General features: G+C 38.3%; 1 long non-coding RNA gene across 1 annotated transcript in view; it reads right to left on the minus strand.

The window, feature by feature from the left end:
• Positions 1 to 1951: 1951 nt before the first annotated feature.
• The window catches only part of LOC126754730 (uncharacterized), a 147725-nt gene continuing 140341 nt past the window's right edge, over positions 1952 to 9335 (minus strand). Inside the window, exons 2-3 of the long non-coding RNA XR_007666412.1 lie at positions 7475 to 7690; positions 1952 to 1990 (exon numbers count right to left, since the gene is read on the minus strand). This is a non-coding gene — a long non-coding RNA (uncharacterized LOC126754730). The remainder of the gene's footprint in view (positions 1991 to 7474; positions 7691 to 9335) is intronic.

The raw sequence follows: 9335 nt of genomic DNA on the forward strand, positions 1-9335 counted from the left end.
GGTGGTGCCTACGCTGGTTCCAAGATAGACGAAATTATCAACGACTTCAAAGTTATGACTGTCAACAATGACGTGAGAGCCAAGTCGCGAGTGCGACGATTGTTTGTTTGATGACAGGAGATATTTCGTCTTGCCCTCGTTCACTGCCAGAGCCAATTCTTTCGTATGCCACCGCATAATTTGCGTCTCAATGTATCATCTGTTATTATTATTTTTTGCAATCTGCATGCGCCGAAACTGTGTAATGGAAACCGACTGATTGTGACGCACCTATCGAACACAAGGGCGCAGAATGATTGATTCTACGAATTTTTTTGAGTTCTAACGATTTGTCATTTCAGTTCAAAAGTATTCCGTTTCTAGTGAAAATTGCATTTGAGATGACAATCAACAGGACACAAGCATAGTCGCATAGTGTGTGGCATAAATTTGGAAATGCTATGTTTGTCGCACGGCCAGATATACGTGGCATGCTCACAAGTTGGAAAACCATATTTTCTGTACATCGGAACAGATACCAAAAAATGTTGTTTATCAAGCTGTGTTATATTGACAAAAAAAAATTAAATGATAAATTTAACTTTCTTTTCATTTCAAAATATTTCACGCGGGACAACGTCTGCGGGCTCAACTAGTTTCTATATAATTTTAAGTTTTCTGAAAATAAAATTTAAAGCACAAATTGTTGATCAAAAAGTAATGACATATGATCACATACATATACTATGTATGAACACTTTTGTTAAGGAACGGTAATTTTGATTTACTAATTTTCATATATTCTAGCAACCTGTTGCTACAGAGTATTATAGTTTTGTTCACCAAACTGTTGTACGTACAACCTGAAACTAAACGAGATAGATAAAGGGTTATATACATATATACATATATAAATGATCAGGATGACGAGAAAAGTTGAAATCCGGGTGACTGCCAAAATCGGAAGATAACTCCGCTCCCTCCCTATATAACTATTAAAAACTACTAAAAACCTGCGCCAGGGTCAATAAATTTCACCGCCGAGATCGTATGAAAAGGTTTAATAAGGGCCGGTGTGAAAATTGGACAATGGGCGTGGCACCGCCCATTTTTTGGTGAAATCACATATCTCGGGTCATGACCGACCGCTTTTAATTAAATTTGGTATATAGGATTATTTTTATATTCTTATGGCATGGTGCAACAACCGCACCACAATAATGCCTATTTCCCAAATAACACATTTTTAAATTCCACTTAATTATTTCACTTTTCAGTTTACAAATCAAAAAGTAAACAAGTAAGGAAGGGCTAAGTTCGGGTGGCTAAGTTCAGATGGCATGGTGCAACAACCGCACCACAATAACGCCTATTTCCCATATAACACATTTTTAAATTCCACTTAATTATTTCACTTTTCAGTTTACAAATCAAAAAGTAAACAAGTAAGGAAGGGCTAAGTTCGGGTGTCACCGAACATTTTATATTCTCGCATGATAACGTTATAATCGAGATTTCATTATCCGTCATTTATATATTTTTTTTATTTTGCTGTAAAATTAATTAGATTAGTAGTTCCTGAGATATGGTTTTTGGTCCATAAGTGGGCGACGCCACGCACCTTTTCAATTTTTAAAAAAAGCCTGGAAGCTGCACCCACCTGCACCCATTCTGCCATTTATTGCGTAAAATTTAGTGTTTCTGACGTTTTTTGCTAGTCGGTTAACGCACTTTTAGTGATTTTCAACATAACTTTTGTATGGGAAGTGGGCGTGGTTATTATCCGCTTTTATTATTTTTGAACTGCATATGGAAATGCCTGAAGGAAACGACTCTTTGGAGTTTGGTTGACATAGCTATAGCAGTGTCCGAGACATGTATGCGATCCTTTGTGCCAAATTTCACTATAATATCTTTATTTATGGCTTAGTTATGACACTTTACAGGTTTTCGGTTTTCGCCATTTTGTGGGCGTGGTAGTAGGCCGATTTTACCCATCTTCGAACTTAACCTTCTTATGGAGCGAATAAATACGTGTACCAAGTTTCATCATGATGTCTAAATTTTTACTCAAGTTACAGCTTGCACGGACGGATGGACAGATAGACGGACGGACGGACAGACATCCGGATTTCAACTCTACTCGTCGCCCTGATCACTTTGGTATATAATATATAACCCTATATCTGACTCTTTTAGTTTTGGGACTTACAAACAACCGTTATGTGAACAAAACTATAATACTCTCCTTAGCAACTTTGTTGCGAGAGTATAATAAAATATGACGAGATACAATTTTGTTCCTTTAAAGGATGCCACCTTATCAGCAAAAAATGTATAAATCCCAACAAAACTGTTCTGGCCCCGAAGTACCGAACATGTGGACCCCAGTATCTACAGTTGACTTCTTCCCGAAAATATCGGTCAATGTGTGAGATACCAATTGAAATTCAAACATAATTCTTTTCAGACAATATTAATTCTGTGTATCCAAAATGGGTTAAATCGGGTCAATATTTCCTAGAGCTTCCATATACCTAATATAGATAGTTTCGAACTTCCACGTGACTTTATGTCGGATGTATCGGCAAATATTTGAGTTATCTCATTGAAAATTGCAGAATATGTTTTACTTAAAACGTATCTCATTCTAATTAGAATAGATACAATTGGGCGAATTGACCTAGGGTTCCTCTTCCTCTGCTTCCTGCGACGGGTAGTGCGTCGAATACTTTCAGAGCTGGAGTGTTTTCTTTCATACATACGTACGACAGGACCTAGCCAGCGTAGCTGCTGTCTTTTAATTCGCTGAACTATGTACTATATCAACAGCTCATCGTTACATCGAATGCGATATTCGCCGTGCGCTGGCAAAGGACTATAAATCTTTCGCAGAACCTTTCTCTCGAAAACTCGCCACAAGTTCGGAAAGTCGCAGATCCCGTAAATTATATGTATTAGGTAAATAATCAGCATAACGAGCTCAACTACGCCAATAAAAAAGAAGAAATGATCAGGATCATGTTTTACTGCCATAATTATGGCAATTTGTTTATATGAACATATGAATATATCTTGTCAAATGTGAAAGTTTTCCATACAAGAACTTGATTCCGATCGTTCGGATTGTGTGGATGTTATAGTGGTCCGATATCAGCAGTTCAGGCAAATGAGCAGCTCCTTGATGAGAAAATGATGTTAGCAAAATTTCAAAACGACATCTTAAAAACTGAAGGACTAGTTCGTATATATACAGACAGACGGACAGACGGACAGACTGACAGGGGGGGCATGGCTAAATGGACTCAGCTCGACATAGTGATCATTTATATATACTTCATAGGGTCTCCGACCCTTCCTTCTGGGTGTTGCAAACTTCGTGACAAACTTAATATATGTATGTATCCTGTTCAGGGTATATATACTGAAATTTTTAATGGCTCCACCAATTCAATTCCCTTGCAAATTACTCGAAGAGATGAGCGCGATTTGTGTGAGCGACTGGTTGAGAGACCACCAGTATAGTAGGGCCTTATTTCCTCCGTCTTTTCTTCGTGGCATCGTGGCATTGGCTAACGTTACTAGTGATTTTGTTATGTGTTGTATCTGGTTCCGGGCATTCCCTAGTGAATCCTCTTTTATTTGGCTAATGGCGTATTCGAGCATTTCTGTATCACAGACTTTTATTTTCCAGCGTCTCATTACACATTTAAGTGCGAAAATACCAGAGTTTTGCTTATTCTGTATATTGATATCAAAGATTATAGCCTGGTGGTCACTATGTGATTAAACGTCCGAAACTTTCCATGAGATTTGGGTTGCTCTCGACGAGCTTACAAAGGTGAGGTCGATATACAATGACGCTCTTCCTTTGATAAATACTGGCTTGTATTAGTTGTTAAGGAATATAAAGTCAAGATTTGTAAGTAATGATGATATTTTTATTTTATTTGCGTCTAGGAGTTTTTTTGATATTGCCAAAGGAATACTAATAATGGCAATTTGCGTTTCATCTTTAAGCCGTCGCATGGATTTGATAGTACTACGTTCTACATTCTCTTCGTCAGGAAATTTGTCGTTAATGGACATACATATTTCCTCGACTGTTGCCTTGTTTAAGTCTCTAATTTCAAGCGTAACTGCTTGTCCTAGAACTTAAACTTCTGCCATATCTTCTAGGTCCTCTATTGCGCATTCTTTGAGTGTTTTAGAGGGCTCCTTCGTTTTTGCTTTCAGTTTTAGCAGAAGGTCAACCTTCGCTATTCTCCTTGTTTTGCTCAAGCTGTCCCCGAGGTCTTGAAGTCTGGGATCTGACTTCATTTTCTTTAGCATTTCTGCGTAAGACATCTCACATCTCGTTGGTTATGTTTTTTCAGTTCCGGTTTATTGCGCTTGTTTTTCACCAGTTACCATTCAGGTGCCTTATCTTCCGGGGGAGGGCCTGCACTGTCAGGTATTTTCGTTTGTTGAGTTGTACCACAGTCATTTCGTCTCTTCTTCGATTGCAATTACAAACCACAGCGAAGTTTGGGACGAGTTTTCCCTTTTTTCACAGAGGTTTGGTTTAGTAGAACGCTCAGAAGCAGCTAGCTCATATAGTGAGGTTATCCGTCCTATGGTGTCCCTCATGGCCTGGTGGATAGACCGTCTCTTTTCATCCTCAAGCATAGTAACCAGATTGCCAATCTGTTCGCCGAGTTGATGGAAGGCTGGCATATTTCATTCAGTAATGGCCATAGGAGTTACATTTTGTTGCTTGGCTTGTTCAACACCCGCTGCTGTGCTGCTTTCATGGTTGGTATGCAGTGGCGGTGTTCGCATTACATTTGAGCTTCGCCTAAAGGCCATGTGCTCGCTTACATTTCCAAATTCGGCTTCAGTGATATTGTTAATATTGTTTGTGGTGTTCATTTAATTGGGTCCCCCTCGTGGCGGCAACCTTCGCTCGCTATGTGCAATCGCTGTGATGATCTCGCGGTTATCTTTGCAATGCAGGGAGATTTCGCAAGGATTGACGTAGGCCCTAATGGGTACCTACGTCCAGTGCCAGATCAGCGTTAATCGGGAGTAAGGCTCAACCGAAATTGCAGCGCCAACTCAATGACGGCAAGCATTGAACGTACCTTGAGGCCTTGCCGGGGCTTTAGTGGGGATTTTTTTATCCTTCGTAATTTTTTTAATATAAGATACCCTATGTTATTTCTAATACCTTCAGGAGTATATGTACAAAGTTTCATGATGATCGGTTAAGTAGTTTTTGCGTGAAAGCGTAACAAACAAACTAACATTCGCATTTATAATATTAGTATGATTCATGCTTAATTGCTTAGCTGGAGACTGGATTTGCTATTTTAGAGGTTGCAGCTTTCACTCTTCTTCTTCGTTGGCACCAAAGTGTAGGTCAGTCTGGGCCGAAAACACTGCGCTCAACATGGCCTAACCAGTGTATTCGTTGGAATGCGTTTTATTACATCAGTGTTGGCGTACAGCTCAAGATTTTAACTACAGTGAACTGTACTTTATGTTAACTGACAGATCATCTTAACATCAAAGGGGTAATTGAGATATCATTATTTGAAACATGTAAAAAACCCAGTAGGCATCACTTTCTTTTAGAGGAATCATCTCGAGTTTGTCTTTATCTTTCGAAAACCTATCACTTCAATTTACAGCGATCTCTTGAGTCGGACAAGTGACCTGAATTTATTTTTAAGCGAATGATTTAATGGTTTGAGGTTACCATATGGTTGTCGAACTGTTACTACAATTTTTTTGATTGATATATATTCTTTTAAACAGTTAAAAATTCAAATCATGACTCCAACAAATATGGATTGGTAGGATTTTTTATTAAATAGGAGAAGGATATATACAGAATGGAGGAGAGACATTGTACCAACCATTTCAGAATTGGATACCAAACTGTCTATAAAGAATTTCTATCTAGTACCGGCTGGGCTTAGGTTCCATTCACTCAATGTATACATTTCCAAAGTAGTTTAGTAAGATTTTTTAAGCAGACATTCCCAATCGTTTAACGTGAGGTGCTTCCTTGTTCATATATACATATATAGTATATAATATTATATATTTAATGGATATATCTAGAATGGAGGAAAGACAACCGAACTAGCTATAAAAACGGGCCTGCATCTGACTTATCAGTTCTCACTCCAACCATATCGACATGGTAACACATCCAAAACGATGAGAGGTCCAAGTACATTCTTTGTTTATAGCGATTACCGGCTAGACTTAGGCTGCATTCAGTCAATGCCAGATAGTGTTCAACACCAAAGCATACAATAATAAATATCACATTATTGGTTTGAAGCTAGTTAAATGCCATTTCATGTTCTTAGAATTTCTGTGGGAGTGTTTTTATTAAAATATAATATGGCAAATGATATAAAAAAATGACAATCTAATCAAAAGCTAAACAAAAAGCAATCGAAACATAACCCGGAAATTCTCCACTCTCTGCGAGCAAACGACGTGACGGCGGACTGAGGCATAAAGAAATGCTCTCTAAGCGGAAGCTGTGCTGGGCAGAGAAAGGAGGTGATGCGGAGTGGCACTCCGATTAGTTTAAGCAATTCATATCTAAATATATTATATGTACGCCGCGCCCCAGAACACAACTATCAAAACATTTACTCAGTAGATTGGAAGAACAAAAACAACAAGTAAGGAAGGGCTAAGTTCGGGTGTCACCGAACATTTTATACTCTCGCATGGTAAAGTGATAATCGAGATTTCATTATTCGTCATTTAAATATTTTTCAAATACCGTATTTTTGTAAAGTTTTATTCCGCTATCATCATTGGTTCCTAATGTTTATACTCGTATTATACAGAGAAGGCATCAGATGGAATTCAAAATAGCTTTATATTAGAAGAAGGCGTGGTTGTGAACCGATTTCACCCATATTTCGTACATGTCATCAGGGTGTTAAGAAAACATTATATACCGAATTTCATTGAAATCGGTATAGTAGTTCCTGAGATATGGTTCTTGGTCCATAAGTGGGCGGCGCCACGCCCATTTTCAATTTTTAAAAAAGCCTGGATGCAGCTTCCTTCTGCCACTTCTTCCGTAAAATTTAGTGTTTCTAACGTTTTTGGTTAGTCGGTTAACGCACTTTTAGTGATTTTCAACATAACCTTTGTATGGGAGGTGGGCGTGCTTATTATCCGATTTCTTCCATTTTTGAACTGTATATGGAAATGCCTGAAAAAACGGCTCTGTAGAGTTTGGTTGACATAGCTATAGTAGTTTCCGAGATATGTACAAAAAACTTAGTAGGGGGCGGGGCCACGCCCACTTTTCCAAAACAATTGGGTCCAAATATGCCCCTCCCTAATGCGATCCTTTGTGCCAAATTTCACTTTAATATCTTTATTTATGGCTTAGTTATGACACTTTATAGGTTTTCGGTTTCCGCCATTTTGTGGGCGTGGCAGTGGGTCGATTTGGCCCATCTTTGAACTTAACCTTCTTATGGAGCCAAGGAATACGTGTACCAAGTTTCATCATGATATCTCAATTTTTACTCAAGTTACAGCTTGCACGGACGGACGGACAGACGGACGGACGGACGGACAGACGGACGGACAGACGGACGGACAGACAGACGGACAGACAGACATCCGGATTTCGACTCTACTCGTCACCCTGATCACTTTGGTATATATAACCCTATATCTGACTCTTTTAGTTTTAGGACTTAAAAACAACCGTTATGTGAACAAAACTATAATACTCTCGTTAGCAACATTGTTGCGAGAGTATAAAAAGGCGCTGCATGAGCAAACGAGAAAAGGCGTTTCCGTATGGGCGATGGGCGACTATATGCTTGGTGGCGGCTATGAAAGCAATGAATCGGAATGAATTTATCCGCTGGGAATCTGTTTGTCGATGTGGACGTTCAGCGACACTTGCGTCAAGTGAGTCAAAGCAAACGTTGAAGGTCGAACTTGGAGAGGCGCCAATTCAGCGGCGTGTTGTGATTGCATTAAGAAGAGTTTCGCATAGCGATTTTTATCATTGGCGGCAGAAGAAAATCAAAGCTGAAGCATTGGAAAATTAGAGGGAAGAAAGAACAAATTATTCTGCGAGAATTTTTTTGTCAACATGGCAAACATGTTTTACTATGGTTACTATTATCATGTAATTTTTTAATACCCACGAAGATTGTTAAACCCTGAAAAAAGGATCGTCTTATACTAGTAAATATATGAACATATAAATTATCAACAAGAAGTGCTAAGACGATTAAGTCATAAATACCTCTGTAGAAACGTGACATAGTTCCTCAGTTTTTAAGATATATTCTGAAATTTTGTACACGTCTCCATAAGAAGCTGCTTACTTGTCGTAACCGCCGATAGCCAACATTATATTACATAGCTGCCGTACGAATTGAATAATCGGAATCAAGTGCTTGTTTGGAAAACTGTTTTATTTGAAGAGATATTTTCCCGAAATTTCACATGGAATATTGTGTAAGGCAATGGTCTAAGCTTTAAAGGATTTGTTCAGATTGGATCACTTAAATAGGTGTCATGCAAACTGAAAAATCGAAATGAAGTTATTGTAAAGAATCTTTTGTATTTATGAAGGATGTTGTAGTAACTTTCTGCATTATTAAAAATAATAATTTAATTTAATTTAATTCGCATTATTCTTATTGTTTCGCTGTAGGATTCAACTGTCAGACCTAATTACGGCCAAATATTAAATATATCTATTTACAACAAATTTAGCTGAAATTCATTTTATTTTTATCCTTTTTTATTATACCCTGAACATGGTACATTAAGTTTGTCAAGAAGTTTGTAACCCCCAAAAGGAAGGGTCGGAGACCCTATAAAGTATATGTATAAATGTTCAGTATGTCGAGCTGAGTCGATTTAGCCATGTCCGTCTGTCTGTATATAAGTTAATCAAACACCAACGGTTGATTTCAAAAAATATATTTTCGGGAGCTATGCTCCTTTATTCCTTCAACTCCAACTAAAAACTAAACTTTACATTTTATCATTCTTAATGCTAGCCCTAAATCTGTCGCTACTGCTACGTGACAAAAAGTGCTGATTCTGTGGTTCCCACCGTTTTGCTAGATTTGTGTTGCTGGCCGTCCGTTCCCATAGTCTGGAGTTACACGTGCCGCAACGTCAGCGACTTTATTAGTTGGATGTATGTTGGATGCCTATGCCTTAACATAATGAGGTGTTATGTTGCGCTAAAGAATGTTGGTGTAATAGTATGCGTGTCTTAACATTTGTTAATATGTGTCGTGCTGACAATTCTTCGTAGTCTAAAATGTGTTGGCTGTTGGTCACTGTACAGATTG

The sequence above is a fragment of the Bactrocera neohumeralis genome, chromosome 4 (assembly GCF_024586455.1).
Source record: "Bactrocera neohumeralis isolate Rockhampton chromosome 4, APGP_CSIRO_Bneo_wtdbg2-racon-allhic-juicebox.fasta_v2, whole genome shotgun sequence".
Taxonomy (NCBI): domain Eukaryota; kingdom Metazoa; phylum Arthropoda; class Insecta; order Diptera; family Tephritidae; genus Bactrocera; species Bactrocera neohumeralis.